This window comes from Pipra filicauda, unplaced genomic scaffold, assembly GCF_003945595.2.
Source record: "Pipra filicauda isolate LSUMZ 115617 unplaced genomic scaffold, ASM394559v2 scaffold27_size4233163_pilon, whole genome shotgun sequence".
Taxonomy (NCBI): domain Eukaryota; kingdom Metazoa; phylum Chordata; class Aves; order Passeriformes; family Pipridae; genus Pipra; species Pipra filicauda.
In genome coordinates this window covers 2,740,399-2,763,392 of record NW_024104398.1, presented here as the reverse complement: position 1 = coordinate 2,763,392, position 22,994 = coordinate 2,740,399, and the positions used below count along the sequence as shown (strand labels likewise).

At 39.9% G+C, this 22,994-nt stretch overlaps 1 long non-coding RNA gene across 2 annotated transcripts in view; it reads right to left on the bottom strand.

Moving 5' to 3' along the window:
• Positions 1-22,994, bottom strand: part of LOC113986577 — a 166,951-nt gene that overhangs the window by 16,511 nt on the left and 127,446 nt on the right. For both annotated transcript variants that reach the window (XR_005564032.1, XR_003540233.2), the window contains one exon: positions 17,706-18,000. This is a non-coding gene — a long non-coding RNA (uncharacterized LOC113986577). The remainder of the gene's footprint in view (positions 1-17,705; positions 18,001-22,994) is intronic.

The following is a 22,994-nucleotide window of genomic DNA, read 5'->3' as shown; positions in this document are numbered from 1 at the left end:
GAACACCCTGGAATGCCCCAGCAGGAAATAATTTTGTCTTCACAGCAGAGTCTGAACTATGCATTGAAAATAAAATCAAATATTGAACTCACAAACTGTGTCATCTATTATGCGCACCAAGTGAGACAGATCCTGGGCAAAAATAGCCTATGACTGATGCACCTGTGCAAGGTGGCAAATTAATGGAGTAGAGACAATTTTGCTTACAGCATTTCTTAGCTTCAAGTGCTGAGCTGTGCAACCTTGATAATGTTCTTTTCACATACTGTTTTGTGTGTAATTATTACCTGTATCAGCCCAAATTTAAAAATAGATCACTTCTCTATTGAATGCCTCTTTTAGGACATAGTTGCAGCTGACTCTTAAAGGTTCCAATAACCTGCAACTCACGCTGAAGGCTACTGGCACTGTCACAACAACGCCATCCAAACTCTGAAAATTTCAAAGCCTCTTTCAAAGTCCTGAGATGAGCACTCCAAAAATGGAGGCAGCTGAAAATCCCTTGCCACTTTTAAAATACTAGACATAATAAGATAAAATAACAGATGATTTGAGGGAGAAACTAGTTTCTAAAACAAAGTTATCGAAGTAGGGTAACACTCCAGGCAACCAACTCCCACACCTTTTATCATCATCCTTAGTCATTTATATTGGAGCAGCATGCGGCAACCCCTGCTGACGTCTGGGCTAGAAACCAGACACAGATAGCAAGAGTGATACCTAGCCCAAGCAGCTTACAAAATTACAACAGTAAGAAGCATGGGAAAGGGAGGGAGGAAGAACAGAAGGTTGAAGTGGGTTGCTGAAGGTCGATTTGCACAAACCTGGCACAGCTGGGAGAGCCAGGGCCTTGATCCATGGGAGCAGCTGCCTCTCTGGCGCCTGCTCTGAGCAAGCAGGGCATGAGATGGCAGCTCAACTTGTGCAGGTGCCCTGCTCCTGGGGAAATAAGCTGGTTGTGCCAGGAGTAACATATTTGGGAAAACACAAGAGTGAGATGACACATGTCCTCTTCAGGGCTTGGGGTGCCAGAGCAGAGAAGTGGGATTTGGGAGTGAAAAGGTCACGAACTCAGCAAATGCTCTGGCGAGGCCATTAGAATGGGCAGTGAAAAAAGGAGCATGGAAGAGCTGGTTTTCCTAACCCTTGTGTGCTGGCACATTGCTATAGCAAGTGTTTGCTGTTGGGAATTGCGGCTATCACAGAGTCACAGAATGGCTGAGGTTTGAAGTGACCTCTGCAGGTCACTTGATCCAACCCCCTACTCATTCAGGGTCACTTACAGCCACTTGCTCAGGACCATGTCCAGACAGTTTTTCAGTATCTCAAAGAACGGAGACTTCACAACCTCTCTGTGCAACATGTTCTCCTGCTCAGTCACCCTCACAGTTACATGCTGCTTCCTGGGGTGCAGAGCTTTCCATTGTTTGAAAAACGATGTCACCTGGCATATGGAGCAAAGCCACAAAGCCACTTGGATTCTTTTTTTTTTTTTTTTTTTTTTTTGCCTATAGCTTATTCTCTTTAAAAAGATACAACAGATATGGCTATGGATCTGGAGAGATTATTTGCATATGTCTTCCAACTCTATACAGTATGTCTAACAACCCATGTTCTTCCTCTCTCTGTAGTGGGTACTGTACTATATAAGGAACATATTTTGATAGCTAATGTAATACAACATACACATCATGTTGCCTCAAGGTCATGGTAAATTGTATCTGTTTATATGATACATCTTGACATACTCTAATGTAGTGCCAGTAATTTAAAACAGTGACCATATAAAATGTGACTAAGACCAAGAACATAGCTTCAAATTTCACTGATTTTTTTGCATTAAGAGTATTCGCTAGCATTTTGGTAATTCTTCATAACGATTTAGGGAAAAGAATGTACATATTGCTACATTCTTCTTCAATGGACACCAAGACAAGTTCCATTCACAAAACCTTGAGTAAAATTACTGCTGAAAGGAAAGCTGATCTAGATTTATTCCCCCAGAAAAGAGAGCCAAATTTCATACTGATTTTTTTTAAAGATATAATGAATTCATTAAGAATATCACTTGCAATAAAAAGGCTGCTAACAATAAATAAAGTATTCATAGTATCTGAATTATGCAAAATTGGTCACTGGAAATTATTGTGTGTAAGTCCCAGAACCCTTAGAGAGCACTGAGTCCCACTGAACTAGCGTGATAATTAAAAAAACAACAGCTTGCCTAGAAACAGTAGATTGGATAATGTTTCTTTCAACTTTATTTTCAAAGCAAAGTGTTTATCTGTTATGAATTGTAGCCCAAGATATTCTGCACATGTTCAGACCGACCCGGGTTTAATTCTAGCAGCTGTCATACCATCCCTATAGGACCAATGCTTTCTCCATTAAAACACTTTACTCACATTTGTAAAGTATCCATTTGGCTCCGCTTGTATTTTTAAAGTCAAATGATCCTCTAGGGAGATGTTTAACCATTTCTTTCCCTTTCATGCTCTAAGCCAGCATCAAGGAGTGGTGGGATGAGCTGACTGAGAGAAATGAGCATAAGAGTAATAAAAAAAGCTTATGATCATGGACCATGTAAAACCCATGGAAGATGGAAACACTGCTCTTTAGGCTCCGATGAGGGAAAGGACTTTCCTCACAAAGCAAAGCTGGGAAGTGAACACTAATCTTAGCAGAGACATTCAGGTGTTTTCAGTTCATGACATTTAAGGAAATTCTAATAAATAGAAAAAAAGAAATAACAGATTTAAAAAAAAAAAGAAAAAGACACTAAGACACTCAGGCCAAACTTCTCCAAAAGCTAGTTGAGGGCTAATTTAAAAGACTGAACTAAATATTAATTCAGGTTAACCTGAAAATGGTGATCATACTCTAAGAGAATATCTTGATTTCTTCACTATGTAACAAAGAAATGGAAGGCTGCTGGATGGACAAAACTCAGTGCTGCTTCAATTCTGGACTGAGAAAAGACACATTCTAGTGAATACTCACACTGGTAAACATAATTATCCTATTCAAAGATACAAGAGCATTCTTAGATATTATGATTTCAAAAACTATCTCTAATGTAAATTAAACAGGCAGTTGTACTGATTAATGTTAGAGGTGAAAGGAAAAAGACTACATGACTGAAAAATTGAATGTGCAAAGTTCTTTAAAATACAGTCTCTCTACTACCCATCCAGAAAACCTGAGGCAGAGCAAGATGAAAAACTTTATCTAAATTCATGAAGCTGCCCACTGAAGCTCCAGAGAACCAAACTCTTTTTCTCAGTTTCCAGATCAGCACCCTGTTCTTCGGACCACATTGTCTCTCTGAACCGTATGGTTTAAACTGATGCAGCTCAGCTTCAGTTTATACTGGTTGAATTCTTGCAGCATAAGCTTTTTAAGAAGTCACTTTGCAGCACCAACAATTTAATTCAGCTTAACAGAAACACAGAAATAGAAACAGTAAAATGTCTTTTGACCTTTGCTGTTGGCTGCAATCAAACCCATGCAACAAAAAGAGCAGAGTAGAAATGCTGGACATACGTTCAACATGAAAAAAAATGTTTGGGGCACTGAAGAAAACATTCAGGAACAATTCATCATGCTGATATTATTCCCATAAGGCTGAAAGGGTCAGTGTCATGTTAGATTAGGCACTATACAAGTGCCAGCCATAGAAGAAGACCCACCCACAGGCCCTACACTATTGGGCAGAAGGTCACTAAACACTAGCAATTGATCTGTGGCTCTAGAGACTCCAAGCAGGGGCACAAAAAAACCATCAAATAAAATGTGCAGGTTTCTTTTTGCTATTATACAGACTATTTTGCTAAAGAAGATCACTAAAGCACTAATAATGACATTGTCCTATCAATACTATGTTAATCAATGCCAATGATAGATGAAAATTATTTAACACAACTCAGAAAAACATTCTTAAACTAAATTCCTCTCTATTTCCTCCTGGTACAAAAACAGCCTTCCAAAGATTTCTCTTTGTTCAAAGTCAAAGACTTCCCAGCTGGTTAATTGCTTTTACAACAGCCTGTCTTAACTTAAGAACTCAAGGTAAATCCTACTTTTCTTATCTTATCAGTCCTTAGCTCTTCCCAGATATCACCAGCACAGGTAGCACATCTGACCCATATTCTCCTCATAGCACTGGGATTTTGGGTCACCCTCTAAACAACTCTTTTTTATGCTGACACTGAAAGCCATGTTGTGCGTGCCACGAGTCCAACAGGAGACAGCCTTTTGTCACCCATATGCTTTTTCTGTTGAGTTTGGAATGGGCATCACCTCAGTGAGATGGCAGACCTGGCTCTGCATCTCCAGAAGCCTTTCAAGCTGCTGTCTGAGATTTGAACTATCCTTCTCAATTCTTTAGAACTCTAGATGCCAAGCACACTCCAATAATTCACATAGAAACTCTGCACAGTGACTGGTGACTGAAATGCAGCCAGCTCTGGAGTGAAACACAGGCAGTTACAAACCAAAGAGCTATGCCAAAAGGTCAGAAGGAGAGGAAGGGATGAAGATTATTCTCTGAAGACAAAGAATATGGCAAATTTAGACTGGGAAATATCTTCTTCCATGAATCCAAAGACATAAGCTCTCTTTGCAAAAAAATGGGGAGCCTAAAAGCTCATAACTCTACATTAGTAAAGCAATTATATTAGCTTTCCTGTATTTAAAAAACCCAAGACAAAACTTTAATGCTTCTGGCTTTGCTTTTTAAATAGAAACTGAAAGTTACACTAGACAAAAGCCAATTTAAAATCTCAGCGGGCCTGACAGCTGTGTTGACAAAGAAAGCTTTTTCCACAGTACCTAGTTTGTGGATTGATTTTAATAATGGACATTTTCTTCCTACAGATCCAATATTTATATTCCTTTTGTTATTTTGAAAACTCTGGGGACACATAAATCTAACTGTATCATAATTACACTTATCTTTGTTTCATACCTGTAATCGGATTAGGACCTATGGCAGAAGCCATAGGAAAACTGATCAATCTATTCTGCATGGATAAGAGAGACTCCAGGTATTTTTCCAAAAGGATAATCTATTTTATGGAGAATAAATAAACTTTGTCAATTTTTCAGGAAGCTAATGTTTTGTCATGAGCATTTTTTTGGCTTATTTCTGAAAGAAAACATTCAGAGGACTCCTGAGTCTTTCTTCTCAAGTTCATGTCTCTCTTCTAGTTGCTCCCAAATCCTTCTTCCTTTCCGCAGTCCTTGCTTCCCTGGAGCTTGCAGCACTGCTGAAGCTCATTGTGCTTAGCAGGGGTAGAAAGGAAGAGTGATGTAGGCTGGTTGAGTCCTTCCAAGAGAAAACTTAGGGTTGTACACCTCATAGCTACATTCAAACCCCCACAAAAATCCAAGAATCAGGCTTTTTATGGAAACCCACTGGCAGTGTTTTACTTTGAATACCGCTGCTTCTTGGACTACAAATGTCAAAAGCGTATCTGTAGTGATGCGCTGCTGCAGGCTGGCTTTGGGAAACCCTTCATAAAAATCTGTCAGTGAGGCTGGGTAACTTCCCTCCTCTGATGAAGTCATCCATTCTGGTCACAGCTACACTCTTCACTCTCCCTGGGGCTAAAGTAAACATTACTGAGGAGAAAATGTGCATGACTTACAAATACACAGCACTTCACGACATGCAAGTACTTGCAAATATTTAAGAACAGAATAGCTTTCTCATAGGTATCTGCATGTACACGATGCTCAACCAGCATGATGACTTTGCCACCCTCAGGACACTGCACAGCCAGTTAAGAACAAACTATTCTATATTGCACTTGCAATCACAATTTTGCTGGATGCTGTTGTCTATCTCAGGAAGGATGGTTAAGTGGCCAAAGCACTGGGTGGGGACTGGAGAGGTAGGGCCTCTGGGGTCCCAGGGGCACTTTCACAAGCACAGGGACACCCTTTGCAGTTGGGAAGTCGGTCAACATGAATAACCCTGCCTCTGAGAAACTGTGTCTCTGTCCTCCCTGCACATTAGCACTCTCTCCCCAGCTATATGCTGCTGGGACTGTGTTGTGCAGAGCTGCTAAACATTTCATTAAAGCACATGATTTCCATCTTGTCAAAGCACTGTATGGTCTGCCTCTCTCTCAGTGTTGCCAGGTGGTAATTGCCAACCAGGAAAACAGGGATTTGCAAAAATTACTGCACTTTATAGATGGCGCATTGCCCTCTCTCAAGAGTCATAATCCCTCTGTTAGCACATGTATCTGTTGTCTTCCTTCTATTTTCTCCTTCCTGATTTCTTGTAAATGCTAATTTTGATTTTTTTTCCTATGTCATTTTGCTGTCAAAACTGTAAACACTAGAATATTACTAGGCATCGCGTCAAAGGAAGATTTACAGATGTTTGGTCTTCATTATGTTTTAAAATTTTACACTTTTTTTTTTTTAAACAGCACAATAAACAAGGTATTTAAAACCTCCCAAACACGGCTTATAAATTCATCCTGTTCCAGCTCGCAGTCATTTATAATTGACATCAGCTATTTCTCTGCTACAGTTACAGGACTGCTGCACACATAACTGTGCTGGAGGTAACTCCCACAGAGCCAGGTGGGAGCAGAAGTAAAAGGGCCTGCACCCCTCATAAGGAGCAGCTACCTGAAACCACACCCATGGGATGCACTCCAAAGCCCATGCCCTACCATCCTTCCTCCTTTTGCTTAATCCAGCTAGACCAATGCCAGCTGGGTACATTTATACAGATTGTGTAGTGCAAGCGTAAACAAAGACCCAAAATGGAGGTGTGCTGTCATTTTACAAGGAGAAAGAAGAAATCAGTTCCCTTCATTATCAATCATTTTCATAGAGTTTTGTGGCTGACAAACAGGCTGCTTGAGAAAAACTAAACAAGAAGTGTGCTAAACCTTGGAGACACCCCATTGTGGAGCAGCTCTTCTCATACCAGTGGAGATGTGTCTGCAAAGGCATTGTGCAGAGACACAGAGATATGCCCTGAACATTTGCTGAAGAAGTATGTGGCAGGTAAATATCTGAAGCAGAAAAGGAATGGAAAACAATTTTCAGGTAAAGAAACAAAGTCCAAAGCCACAGTACGTTCTTATTTTCTTCGGCAGCAACTTGTATCAGTAGGTGTGATGAAACCAGCCAGTGATGTGCACCAACTGTGGAAGAAAGCAGTGGCACAATTCTCACTGACATCACCAGGTACCAGATTAAGCAAAAGTTGCCCAGATGAGCAATAGTGACAGGAAAAAAATATACTTTTTAATAACTTAATCACCTGAATTGCTAGCATATGTGTTGATGCCATATCCCTGTGTCAGTCCCTGAAAATGACCCACGTAGTAAGTTATCAGCTCCAGTAACCTCAAAGAGGAGTACATGACAGTGAAGATTCACAACAAATCCCTTTATTTTATCTGTCCTACTCTTGAATAGTAACAGGTTGTACCAAGAACAGCCCCTGCATCATGCTGCAGCATCCCTTTCTAGTTTAGGTATTTAAGCAAAAGTACAGTTAACCCAAAGAGACATCAGTAAAGATCAGTGGCAAATTATCTGCTCTGCAAAAGGCATCAAAGATAAGTATTAATCATTAATACCAAAAATCAGCATAAAAATCCACATGTAATTCTGATAACTGGGACCAGGTATGTGCTAAAGCAGCCAGGGAAATTAGTTACTGTCTTTTTGGCATTCTATGTGCTTGCAGAATTAATTTTAGAAGTTCACTTAGGATTGAATTCTCTAGAAGAGGCTCCTTCTCTTATCATTTGTATGTACCCTGTCAGACTGACCATCTCAATAACTGATATTAGCTGCAATCTATGTGATAAGCACAGGACAAAAAGGCTCCCAAATTTTAAGCACAACTTCCTCTTGGGTAGGGTTCACATTCTCAGAGGAGCTTGTTCTGAGCCTTGCAGCTGTTCTGAGCACCTGCATCTCTTGCAGGTGCAGCAGGGCCAAATCCTGACAACAGCTCACAAAAACAGCTTCTGCTGCTGCCTCTTGCTCATAGCCAAGGAGAGTAGAGAGCTCTGCTCTGCCTCGCTGCTTTCCATGGGTCCTTCAGGATTTGAATTACACATGTGGTATAATAGATCCAAGAGGTTTCCTTTGAGCTCATGGTCCTGTACAAGCATAAATCAATGTCTGTATTGTATTCTGTGTGAAAAGCACCAGTTTTGCATATTAGCTTTATCACTCTATCGGTAAGCTAGAAGTAGTAAGACTAAATCCTGAGAGAGTTAAGCCAGTCAAACTACATCAGTGAACACTGCCTGAAAGTGTAGACATTGTTTGGCATATATCTTAAGCTGTCAGGAAGAGCAGCCAGTGAGCAATGCAGTACTTGACCTGTCAGCATGATACAGATCATTTACATAGCTTTTTACAAACATTAACAGATTAATCCTCACCTTGGGACACACAAGCAAGGTTCAGTAGCCCTGACAAACAGATCTGGAAGCTAACTCACACAGTGGTTGTAACTTGATTTCCAGGACAACCCAGCACCTTTACATCTTGTAAAAGCAGAGTAGGGGATGGGATGTTATACCTCCAGACCAGGAGAAAAAGAAGTGTGAAGCAGATAGAAGCTTTGGCCCAGCCTCTTGAGTCTGTGAGGAAGTGGGGCTGTGGGGACTTTCTTAAGTGCTCTATCCTGGCTTGTCTTCAATTCACACCAGCTGTGACAGTCACAAGTAGGATGGTAGCTCTCACCCCGGCACTGAGGACACAGGCCCGTTCATGTGCAAAGCACTGCATTTCACGCCCAAAGTGTAAAGCAAACCAAGCAGCTGAAGTGGAAAAGTCCTACCTGATTGCAATTTCCTTGCCCAAACAACTATCCAAAGCATCTCAGCTCATCTCAATGGGATCTGTTTCTAAAAGCGGTAGCAGTCATCACGAGTGAAAACTGAATACTGAGCACAGAGCTTGGGCTTTGCATTGAGGAGCAGGGAGGATCTGTGATGGATACAGCCCACAAGATCATACTGACAAAGAGACCTAGAGACAAAGTGGGACATGGACATGGCCCATGAGGCCATTCTGGCTATTTTGATTACCTGGGAGACCTCATTTGTGCACACATCATTTATGCAGCTGAGAGGTCTGGTCTTAGTAGTATCACCAGGGACTGAGGAGCTGTCCGTAAGCCACAGGGGGCTGGGAGATCAGGTCCCTGGTGAGGCAGGACAGGATGTGATCCCACAGGTGTGACTCTTCACAGGAGGGGCATATGCATGTGTGCAGTGCAGGGGTGAGAGGCCCAGTTTCTACACACGTGCAATGAATGGATGTACCCAGGTACACTGCCATGAGGTTTAGCCATGGATGTCCACATGGACAGGAATAGACAGAAAAAGGATCAATGGAAGACGTATCTGTACAGGTATCTTCTAGAGAAGTGTGGGCAAGGAGGACATGACACAAGATTTTTTAAATATACAGTATTTCTTGTGTTGTAACTTGGTAAAAAGTTTTAACCGATGTCAGGAAGGTCTCTATTTTATGAAGGAAATTGCTTATTGATCCTGTCTGCTTCCATCATTTTCACACTGTACTATTCACATGCTTAACCTGCAGGGATCCAGAAAAGTTGTTTCTCTCTTCATGCGCGACTTGACTTCGGCAAGGAGATGCTGCACCTCCATGTGAGGCTCCAGCAAAGGCACGTGGGTAGGAAGAAGTTGTGAGGTAAGGCACACTAGTGTTCCTGATGTTAAAATCCCTGTGATGCCTATTTAGTGTGCCTTTTTCAAGCCGTAAATTTACTGAAAACCAGATGAGAGATCACAAGTCAATTTGGAGATAAATTCAGCAACACTATTGTACCATTACACATGGTCTACTTTTGGGTTTTTGGGGGGGTTTCGGTGATGCTTTTGATCTAACTCCTCCTGTGAAACATTGCAGATGTGATTTGTGGTCTTCTACTAGTTTATTAAAATTCAGTGAGGATGGAGCAGATATTCTGTGGGCCCTTCTTCATTAAACATCCATCACATGGTTTTCAGAGTGGGGCCAATGACTAGACCAAAAAATAACAGTGATTCCTTAAAATACCATTTGAAAGCACATGAAGAGATGCAGAATTCAAGAAATAACAATTAGGAACAGAAGTAATAGAACAACCCTTCCTTACTCACCCCTGATGTGCTAGTGATGTTAAAAATATAGAACAAGGTACATCACATTACACAGCCAGGGTGTTCCCAGTAATATGACACATTAAAACATGCTGAGCATTACCTTAAGTAATGTCAAAGATGCTGTTACTTTATACTGAGTCAACAATACCTCAGAATGGCTCCAAAGGAGCAGGTACAATATACATTGTCATACATTTCCACAGCAGTGTTTTTTCAGAAGTCATCCGGCTGTGCCAAGCTTCAGAGCATTTTGGTACAATGTAAAACACTTGCTATGGAATGAAGCCACAGGAACTCAAACCAAATATGACATCACTGAAATGCTTCCTTAAAGGAAAGTTTTGTTTTCCAGCTTTCATTAATACAATACATATAGAGAACAAGTACTGTGTTCAGCAGCACAGAAACAATACTATCCTAAGGCCCATTGTGCTCATCCATTAAGAGCCACTTTCAGGAATGCTTTAAAAGCCTTTCCAAAATCCTACCTTCTCCTGCTAAGTATTTTATAGTGCTTCTCTATTCAGTGAAAAGTTACATTTACTGTGAATACCTGAACAAAAACCTTTCACCAAGTTAAAGTTTTTATTTAGACACAAGGTAAAAAAGGAATTCCAATAATACACAAGTGACAGGTCTTAAACAGTCTCGTCATCAGCTTTCCCAGTCAAAAAGTTATATGGTTTTGTTTTCAAACATTAGCTTTGTCTTCCCTAAAGGAAAGTTTCTGGCGTTATCATAGTTCAGTGAAATCTCACTTTGCAGACACTTTTGCGAGGTTCTGGGATGTGTCAAAGGAAAGTCCTAATTTTTCTCATTAAATATATCCCAGTTTCACATGGAGGAGAAAGTGATGCTTTTCAACACCTAAAGACATATGCATAAAATGATAAGTCACAAATTTTCAGAAGTCAGAAATTAAGAATATGGACTGCATTGTATCCTCTGGGGCTCTTACAATGAATGAAATCCATTATTTATTCTTCATTGTTTATGTTGATGGACTTCAGTTGTTCTCCAATATTTCTTAGCCAAACAAAACCCACTTTACCTGTCAAAGTTCAGTAATTACCCAACTACAATAATTAGATTTAGTTTCCTGACCTATTAATGTTTTAGGAAATATGCAAATATTATAAATCCCGTGCTCAGATCCTCAAAGGTATTTGGATACCTTACTCCCTCTGATTTAAAAAATAACTAGGGGTCATGTGATATGTTACGTTCTTAAACACCAGCATGTGTTTGAACTTAAACACTTTTACATACTCCAATATTCAAGGTTCCATGGAAAAAAATTGTCAGCTTAACTAGAAAAGACTTTTAGGTCTTCTTTTATGATATTTACAGATAACATTAGTTTAGGAGGGAGAGCTGAGGGAGACTGGGGACAACTCTGTGCACCGTCACTGTGGATGAAGTTGGAGTGCAGGTGATCCTCCCAGCTGCCCTGAGTTCTGTCCACTGGAGAACAGTATTTTGAAGCAAGTTATGTAATTGCTCACTATAATGGAGTATGTATTGACTAAAGCATTCCTTTCTAACACTTTTCCATTGTAAGCCAGTAAAAAGTTCATGTCAGAAAAAAAAAAAAGTGCATACTTGATGCAGTAGGGTGCATTTTATGTTCTCTTCTTAACAATTCTCAGGAATAAAACCCAAGTGAGATGAGATTTCCAATGAAAGTACTGTTTTTAATCAGACTTTCATATTCTTCAACATTAATATGTCATTGGGTAATTGGGTAAGTATAGTACCTGTCAGCATCCAGAGGTATGTAACACCTGGAGCTGCACAAATAGACCAAAGTGAGGCAGATACCACTTCAGCTTCTAGGATATTCTGATACAGAATTCATTCCAAAACCCTGGAACATTTGCAAAAAGCTATTTTTCCTGCTTGACATGTACAAAATTTTTCTGATTTTGTATTAAGATGCCAAGTCAGATTTTTTTTCCCAACTTCAGATGTAATTTTAGCAGCTAAGTACTTCCTGTAGAAACCATATTTTCCTTTTTCATAAAGAGGATAAAAACCCGAAAAGATTACCTTGGACAGAGGAGGCATATCAGGGTTAAGAAGAATCACCATTAGGTAATATATTGTCTTTTTCATCTATTTTCCCCACAATTGCTGGATTCATGCTGACCTGTGTGAATTCATCATCAGTCTTTTTATGTTTTCAGTGGAATTTTTTCTGTGTTGAAATTTGATTAATTTACCAAAAGCCTTCAAAACCATTACATAGCCCCACAGCTGTCCCTAAACCCTGACAGCATAAGCAGATACACATGTATATCCCCCAGAACCTGTATGGTATGTTTAGGATATTTCTATTAAGTAATCTTCTGTTTAATATAAGATCTACTTCCCCTGTGTAGTAAAGCAATTACATAATTAATGGTTACATTCAAACAGAATGGCTCAGGAGAGAAAAAAGAATTTTTAGGACAACTGGAAAGGAAGTACGCATCAGTAATTCCCTTTCACATTTGATACTTCAACTAGTATTAACTTAAAAGTCCAAATGCAAGTCATTAAGCAAAAAAAATGAACAAAATGAAGAGCAACCTTGCAGGGACAGTGATGAACTGAGAATAAGGACATTTGGGTTCAATTCTGAACTCTTCCCTTGCAAGTATAGCTTTGGGCAGTTTTCTTTGTTCGTCAGTTCCTTATCTATTTAATAAGGATATTAATACTCGATTAATTCTACTCCTTGCCTGCATGCCTTTTGAAGGCCTCTTGAAGGTTTTTGTAGTAGAAAGCACTACTTCTGGTATCTGTAAAACTCAGCAAAATAGAGGCCTGCTTTTTGTTGCAGACAAGAAGAATTAAAGGAGGGAAATGCCCTCAGAGATTATGTCTACCACAGATGTGGTGAGAACTGCTGTTCGGTATCAGTAATATGGGGCTATGCAATATGTAGTGCTAAAGATAACCCTTCAGAAAGCTTCTGATTAAAGAACTGACTCATGAGAGCCAATAAATATTGGGACAGCTATAAAAGATCTAGTTATAAAATTTACAACAAAACATTTCACTGTCAAAAAGAGAAATAAAGTGTTGCAAAATTTAACCGAGAAAAACGGACAAACAGATATCAGTACAATTTCTTGTAACAAGTGAAAGTCTGATTAAAAATTTTAAAAAGAAATGTTGTGTCACTTTTAAATCAGTATTTACAAACATATAGATTTTTAGATATTTTAATTTTTTAAAAACTTTATGCCTCTTCCATTTTTTATCCTGGTTTATGAAAAACACATATGCTGATCTATGGAAATTACTTGACCAATAAATATTCCTTCTATGGACATTTACATTTAAAAACCCAAAACTTTAAGACTAATTTGGGGGTTGTTTTGGGGTTTTTTTGCAAGCCTTTCAAAAGTCAGGTTTTTGCTGGATCTTGAATGAAGACAGCTCAAGGCATTCCAAGTACAGGAACTGCTTATGTGCTATATTTTTAAAACACATTTATCTTGACTAGGAATAGTTGCTGCAAGTGTGGAAAGTATTTCCACTGCTCAGTGTAACTTCCCTGACAATGCAAATGGTTCAAGCTCTAATTCACATAGTTTATCTAAAGAAACAGTTCAATGGACTGAAATGAAATGCAGGTGTTCTCAGCATCAAACCTTTATTGAATAGTATCTTAAAAGAAAAGGAAATTACTAATTTTACGTGCTTTAGAATTGAAAGAGAAAGCTAAATGCAGGTGTTGTGCAAGTGTTTAAAATATTTAAAATGCAGCTAAAGAAAGAGTTTTAAGTCACAGCAATTCATTGACAGAAATATATGGTAAAGACAATGGACATCCGGTATCAGGTAAAATCTTCTCTCTCAAAATAACAAGCTCTTTAGAAAAGAATCCACTATTCTTGCTATGTATATTGTAGGGATAAAAGAAACAAATGTACATATTGCTGCATTAGTGTACTGGTACATATTAAAGGCTGTTATACTTGTTTTTCTTAATATTTTTCTTTCTTTCATAATGCACAACCTAGTGCAAAAAAAATCCTTTGCACTGTATTCTGAAAAGGAACTATTCTTTACAAATAACAATGAATGAAATGTTACTTGTTATGTAATATATATCCTAATAATATAGACATTTATAAGCATGCAAAATTGCACAGGGAAATAAAATCCAGATGATTTTATCCTTCCTATTTGAATATATATCTATATTCTGTAGGAAGTTTACTATAATTACGATTTCATATTGCGTTTCTATACCCTAAAGATAAGCATATTCCTGGATCAACTAAAGAGCTAAACATCATGTATTAGCCAAAAAATGAACCTATTTAATGTAGTAAAAAGCTTGGTAAATATCCTTGAACCCAATAATAGTGAGTACTTTTATAAGATCAGTGATGTTTTAAATGAACTATTTTTTTTAATGGGTTCCTGGAAAAACCGACAATACCTAGTAGCAATGTTAATACTGTCAGAAAAATAATAAGGCGATGAATGATTCCGGTAAGAATACGCTGCACTACGATTTGGAGGCCACTAATAAAGGTGAAGTTTTGCATATTCTGACAATTTTTCACTAACAGTGTATCTGTACAGTTGCTTGATCTTTAAGAATGTAATTAACCTATTTTTCTCGCCCTAATTACAAGGCAAAAAGAATCGCATAGATAAAAGGAAAAATTATTTTGTTTAGAAGGGAAATACAAATTATGCCTGAAGCCTAATAAATCTGTTGCTATGACAATCAAAGATCCTGGTCTTATAAAATTTTTCAGAATTTATTCACATGAGCAGTTCTCACTCATTGTGCTAGTTTTGACCTCTCCTGTCCTGAGTGACCACCATAAGAGATGGAGCCCGAAGTCATGGACTAAATGAACTCAATGGACATTTTGTGTGCATTTCTGGACATTTTACAAGGGTGGTCCATAGAGTAAGGGAATTATATCTGCGTATTAAATATAAAGATGGGAAGGAGGATGGTGGTTAATGAGGATGTATTGAATAGTGTAGGACCTCAGCATGATGTAAATAGTATAGAATGAGGAGTGGAGAATGGGCTGGCTTTGGCTGGGATAGAGTTAATTTTCTTTCTAGTAGTTAATATAAAGCTATGTTTGGTGCTTGAAACAGTATTTATAATACAGAGATGTTTTGGTTCTTGCTGAGTGCTTCCACAGAGCCAAAACCTTTGCTGCCTCTCATTCCACCCCACTAGCAAGTGCGCTGAGGGTGCACAAGGAGTTGGGAGGGAATACAGCTGGGAGAGCTGACCCCAACTGATCCAAGGGATATTCTGTACCATATGGTGTCATACTCAGAATATGAATGGGATGAAGAAAAAGGAAAAGGTGGGAGAGGAATGTTCAAAATTATGTCATTTGTCTTCCCAAGTAACTGTGATACATGATGCCGCCCAGCTTTCCTGGAGATAGCTGAACACCTGCCTGCCCATGGGGAGTGGTGATTGAATTCCTTGTTTTGCTTTGTTCGTGTGCATGTGGATTTTGCTTTACCTATTAAACAGTCTGTGTCTCACCATATGAGTTTTCTGACTTTTCTGATTCTCTCTCCCATCCCACCAGGGGGAAGTGAGTGAGCAGCCATGAGGTGCTTAGTTACCAGCTGGAGTTAAACAATAACATTCACATGAGTTGTCCCATTGATTGACACAGAACTGCTGGTGTGAGAAGAGGTTTGCAATGGGAGACTTGAATTTAGGATGCAGTCCTTGTTCACATAGAGATCTGAGGGAATGACTTCCACAAGCAAGAGATGCTTTCTAACACTGAAGGTGACATTTATGGTTGTGTTGTCCTTCCTCAGTTTTGCTTATTCGTTCTTACACTAGAATGTAATATTTCAGATAGTAAAATACACAAAATATCTACTTTGATGCACACATCAAAGGTTTTGAACCTTTACTTGTAAAATCAAGGCTGATTCCTCTGAACCCTACTGAAATACTGTCACAGTATGGAATTGTGTTAGTTATCTCTGTTTCCTCTTGTTGCAGTGATTTGAAGAAGCTGCATTACCATTCTCTCTTTAAAAACTGCCTTATGGAGTCTTTCATCATATAAGGAGGAGATTTGTTGGGAACTACCACAAAATTACATTTTTTTGAATACTATTTAAGCTCTGATTATTGTTCATGAGTCCTGCTGTGGCCTGGCCTTTTTGCTTTGGCTCTTTTCATCCTCACCCTCAAAGCCTGCTACCGGGAACCCATCACCTCCATACCCAGCTGGACAGCCTGAGACAACTGGCACACAAACCTGTTCCTGTTCCAACCCCATTAAAACCCCATTTCCAACCCCATTAAAAGCAGCCAGATTTGTGAGGGGTTACCCTCAGAGCAGGGGCAGGCCCTTACCACAGTTTACTCCTCAAGAACCACTCAACTTTTTGTCTTCCAAACTCAGTGATCAACCAAGATGTGTAAGAAAATATATATATTTCACATCATGACTTTCTCATCATTTAGTCTACCCTAATTTTTGAAACAGAGATCCAAGTAAACCAGGTTTTCTGGAAAATAAACCTGCTCTTCCATCTCAGTACATTCACTGTATAATTCCTGATCAGCTTGGCAATTTTTTGACAAAGACCCTAAATTTTTGTAAGTTGGGTTGTTAGTTAATAATATCTCCTTTCATCCAGGAAGATGAAACCATATTACACCTGTTAGTGAAAAATATCTTGCAACACTCAGTGAAGCCATTTCTAATAATTCTCAACACTACTCTAATATGTGACAAAAATTACTGGATATGAGAACATCCCATACAGGGTTTGCTTATTTTATGAGCTGGATCATAATTCACAGTGGTAGTTTTTTGGCTTTCTGACGTGTGTAAGAGGATCTGCCTCCCACTATATCTAAAACACAGATCCAAGTCTGCATTTGATATTTGTTTCCCATGGAAACAAAATAGAGTAAATCTTTGGTACCTGCCAATATTGCAGACATTCAAAACTGTTCTATAGCCTTCATTTACTCAGATAAATATTATTCAGGACTATTCTTACATTGATATGGAATTTATTTTACCTTCCATTTTTGCCTTCTAGCGGTCAGTGCACAACTGAGGTGTGGGGAAGGTATAGCACCATGACCCCAGAGAAACAGACAGAGCAAGAGAAAGGGGAGGCAGGAGGAGGGGAATGGAGGGAGGGAGGGAAAAAGAGAGAGAAATGTCAAAGCAAATTCCTAAACATCCTCTTTAGCATGAAAATATGTACAATACAGCTACAGATGTTCCAGTCCGAGGGCAAATGACAGCACAGGTGGGCACAAACACACACACACACACACACACACACACACACACACACGCTGTCACAAAGCAAGGGAGAAAGACAGAAATGATCTTACATAGCTGCTGCAGTAATCAGGACACTTGCTGCTGGAAACAACCACACAAACAAACATTCTTTTGTTACCTTTCTACATTTTTTTCAATTTTCATTTCACTATTGCTATTATTTTATACCTCTTCACCGTATCAGAAAGATGGTTATTATTAAAAAGAAGGAAAAAGGCCTTACCATGCAGTGCATCAGGAAGAGATGAGAAGCACAGAGCATGCTGCAGAGATTAAGCTCAGCATGGCATTCAGATATCCTTTGGAACTGAAGAAAATTGTCCAACCCATTCTTCCTAACAAAGCGGACAAGTTTTCTCTAGGCTTGAATTTTTCACCAGAAGTCAGATCCTTATAGTGCATTATATTTTCTTCTTCAGGAGATATATTTCCTCCAGTTAAGTTTCAGCTCCGTAATGCCATTTCCAATCAGCTCTAAGAAGTTCTTCATTCCCAGATTCGTGGTGTCATCAGAGGGACTCCAAAGAAAATTAAAGAAAGAAAGAAAAAAAGAAAATAATACCTTACCAAAGCCCTGAAATTACTATGCTGAAAATGAGAAAATATGAAAAAACCACAACACCCCCTCAATTGTTCTATTATCTAAGTGTTTCACAACAATTAATACTACCTCTCTGGTCTCATATATCCAGTGCTGATGATTTGTAATAAACGGAGAGGCAAAAACTTTCCCAATTCACACATGATGCATTTTCATAGCTGCTGCTCAACTGTGTACTACCAAACAACCCTTTTCATCCTGAGACATCTTTTAAACTATCTGACAAAAACATCAGCTATCCCCTTCCCTTCCCAAAGAACATAAATATTAGAATTTCTAGAAAAGTATTGGAGGTTTGACAAATAACTCAAAAATACAAATCAAATCTAAAACCAAAACCCTCAAAGCAGAAGGTTTCTTGAGCAAGATAGTACTTTGCCTGAAGGATTTGGGGACACGCACTAAGTATCATAGGGAAGGAGAGAGGGGAAAAGAATGATGGCTAATGGAGTGTTTGGAGAAGACGGGGTGGGACCAAATGGGCGTCAGGTGGGAGTGGGATCCTGAGTCACCCTCAGCCTCCTGCCTGCTCGCTGACAGCAGCTCGGGCTTCCCCTGCACTTTCTGCAAAGCATATTAATTGATTCTGGTTGCTGAGCAACTAACTCTGGGGAACCACATCGACGGCTCCGGCTCCAGCACAGCTTCAGCAGCAGCAGCAGGGAGAGGGGATTGTCGCCTCCGCCTCTCTCCTCCTCTCGGGATCGGTCAGCCTACCCAGGATGTCCTTAGCTGCCCTGCAGGGAAGCTTTGCAAGGAAAAGGAAAAAGCCCCCACTAGGGCAGCAGAGAGAGGCGGTGGGATGCTCCCCCAGTCTGCGCGGCACCGGCAGGACTCAGGCGAGCAGCCCTCCTTCACGCTGACAGCACCGCTGCAGCCCCGGGGGGCATCTCCCCGCTGCCGCCCTGCGTGGGGTGCCCGGGCCAGGGGGGCCGGTGTAGCCAAGGGAAACCCAAACAGGTATGTCGAAAGGTAGGTGAGCCAGGGTGGTGCAGCTTCTGTCTGAAAAGCAAACATCATCTGCAAAGATGTTAAAATGACAAGAAAGTTCCACGGTTATCGTAGAATCATAAAATATCCTATTCTGGAAGGGACCCACAAAGATGATCAAAGTCCATCTCCTGGCCCTGCATAGGACAGCCCCAAGAATCACACCATATGCCCGAGAGTGTTGTCTAAATGCTTCCTGAACTCTGTCAGGCTTGGTGCTGTGACCACTTCCTTGGGGAACCTGTTCCAGTGCTCAACCACCCTCTGGGTGAATCCAACCTAAACCTCCCCTGACACAGCTTCATGCCATTCTCCTGGATCCTATGTGAGTTTCCAGTTGCAGCTGTGGTCACTTATGTTCTGTCCCTGCAATAACAGAAATTGTATTGCTTATTCCTTACCTCTTTATCCTGTTGCACTTCAGACAGAGCAGACACTTGTCTAGTTGAAAGGGCGCACACTACACCAGAGCCACCATCCAGAGGAATTGCCCAGGTGTCTTTGACAGATACTGAAAAATGGAGCTCTCTGACATAACCTTTTAATTGCTTTAACTGTTGTGTGTAAGTTCCACGTAAAAGAGAAGCAGCAATGAGGCCATTTAGTTTTGGCCCATAAATGAAGTAACTAGAGCTGGCTTAAAGGGGTTTCTCCTAGAGCACCCCGACTGATGGCCCCATAGGAGTGACACAGAGGATTTCTGCAAGGCTGACACCGAGGGGATGGATTCTGAACAGGGCTGGACCTCTGCAATTCGTGGCAGGGCTTCTGCTGACTTCTGTGGCTCTAGAGTCTGAAGGAAATACCCAAAGCGCCACAGTGTCTGAAACATGACATTTCTCTTGCGCTGTTGTTCTGTATAAATCCTTAGTCAGATCATGGCGTTTGTTCAGCACTGACTAAGCTGTCTTTCCATTGCACAGGTAAGATGTAAGAAATAAAAAGACCTAAAGATTTCTCTCCCCGTGACCTGGCAGTAAGTGCAATATCAGATCTTGGCCAAACTGCTCAAGCATGATTACTGTCAAAGACCTGAGCTAGATCAGCTCTTTATTCTGTTATAGTGATAGGACAAGTTAAAGGGCAAGGCCCTGAGAACTGCCTTAGCTTGCAGTCACACAGCAGAATTATCTAATTCTCCCCTTGAAGAACTCCAACCTGTATCTCATAAGCCCTATCTAAATGGCAAACACCAGGTCTTTGTGAAAAGGGGACAGGTTATCTTTAGGAAGACAGTAACTTTTCTGACAGTAGCTTAGCTGCACCACACTCTGCTTTCATGCTTTATAAAGGAAGATCTACAGTTTAGCCTCATTTTCTTAGCAAAGCCAGATGCTTCACATATATTCAAAGCTCAGGAAGGACCATTAGATCCTGTTAGCAGAGCTGCTCTGTGAAACAGATTGCAGAACATATTCAGTTCATCCAATATGTTTATTGATATGAACATATACTGGGAATTCCTAATCCCCCAAATACAACATACTGAGAAATATGGGAACATTTAGACTGAGGGAACAAAGAGTGGTGGAGAGATTTCCTAAATACTTACAAAGGAATTACTAAGTCTACATGAACTTATTTCACCATTCACATAGTAAAGAAAGATTTGTTTTAGCATGATAAGCTGTAGTTGTTTTATCTTTTCCACTATTACTCCTTTACATTCTTGCCGGTGCCTGTTTTTATCCCCAACAGTACAATCTTTAAAAGAGTGACAACAAAGTATTAATATTTTAATGTGCTTTTTTTTTGCACTTTATTTTTTACAAGGCAGAATACTAAACAGTATTGAAGCTCTCTGTAGTGGAGGAAATATCATTAAAAGTGCTAGGGAAGGGAGTTGAAGGGCAAAGCAATAAAACAAAACAACCACAGAAAGAAAGCAAGTAACCAACAGGTGATTTCAGAGTGAAAGCAAACTAGCATGTAAGAAGGAGCTATCAGATTATTAAAAATATTTTAGGAGAGGTAAGTTTGGAGATGTCAAAATTTGAGCAGCTTTTTACTTTTTTTTTTTAAAATTCAAAGCTGCTTAGATAAAATTCAGTCTCTTACAGGAAACAAGTACAGTATCTCTCTTTCACTTACACAAGACTTGAATTTAATCTCATATAAATGCTTTTTATTATGCATTGAAAAGGCTGACTAATGCACTCATTCCATTCCTATTCCATTTTCTATTTATCTTTTCCCACCTTTATATCCTTTCAATAGTAGCATTATCCTCTCTGAGAAAATGAGTGCCCTGTGAGCCTAAGGACCAGAGCAAGCTAGGACCCAGTCAGCCTTCGTTCCCTAGCCCTAGTGTTTGGTACAGCTGGTGTCCCATGAAAACCATGTTGGTTAGTGCAGCTGAATCAGGCAGGCAGCATTCCTCCATGTTCCAGCCCTCCAGCCAGATAGGCCCCATACTACCAGAGCCTGGGCATCAAAACAACAGGGATGTGCAACCAGCCATGGCAACCGGTTGGGCAGAAGCCCATTTCAGATCTTAGACTGCCTCCTCTGTATTGCTGAGACCTGATAGCAAGAGAAAGCCCCTAGACAAATGGGAAGAAAAAAGACCCTTCTGTCAATATGTTCTAGTCCAGAGTGTAGGGGAGGGCCAAGTGGAAGGATGACACTTGAAGAAGGCAAGTGAGTGCTGTAGCAAGCACGAAGTGGTGGCTCAGGCCAGGGAAACAGTGCCTTTCTCTGGCCATGAGTGCATGCCTGTGCCGCAGGGATGGAGGGCAGTCAGGATGGGTGGGCTCCCTACTCTGCTGAGCAATTACTCTACACTAGCCTGATGCAGAGCAGAGGCCCCTGGGGACTTGGAAGAGATTGTCAGACTTTAAGAAGCTGAAGCAGAAAAATCTCCCAGGAATCTCCCTGCAAAAGTCAGGAGCAGGGAAGATAAGGGAACTTGAAGCAGAGGTGGACCAGCATCACTCCTTGTGTGTTCAGACCACCTCAGGAGCCCCGCTGTCATCAGGAGATGCCTTCCCACAGGGCAGCACAGAGGCCACTGTGAGGACTGTGAACTGAGTGACATGGGACACCTTCTCCCCAGTTCACACAGCTGCCTGCCCCAGTACAGCCTGGACACCAGAAGTAAGTGAAACAACTTGTTTACCAAAACAAGCCTTCATCACAACCATAGTTTAATACTACAAAGACCATCACTTTACTCCTTGCAAGCCACACCTTTTCCAGTATCTGTGATTTGAGAACTGAATTAGATTTTTGAAAGTAGTATTGTATGTAAAGGATACAGTATAAATGCAAAGATGTGCCCAGATTATGAAAATTCTTTAACATATGAAATTAAAGGTATAATTCAATTATGAACCAATTTTTGATTAAAAACTTGTGAAAATGATTTACAAATATATTTTCTGGGTACGTTTCTCACTTTGACCCTTCAATATCCTGTGTCTCAATTACTATTCAGTCAATTACAACACAAACAACTGAATTGATTTCTTGCTGTTTTAGTTTAAATGCCATAATACATGCAGGAGAGTCTGAGCTTCAGTGAGGGCATTTCCAGATCATCAGCACTTAATTGAAAAATCTAACCATAAGCAATAGACCTTAATACAAAAAAAGTATCCCAAGCATGACAGAGGATGTACATGTAGTTCCATCTATCTGCAGTATATTTAGCATCCCTAAAAACTATTTCTAACATATTTTAAATAAAGTATTACTGTAATATTTATTTTCAATATTCTATATGGCAACTGGTCTCATTCCTTTCTAGTTTCCATCAGTGCAAATCAGACTAGAATACCATAGTTGTCAAAAACTTGCAACAGTAAGAAAATAGTGCATGGTAAATAAATGGTAAGCAAAGCTAGTAAAATGGAAAACATTTCAGATTTGTTGTTCTCTTTCTTTTTAAATAAATTCTGCTTTACTACAACTTAATTCTGC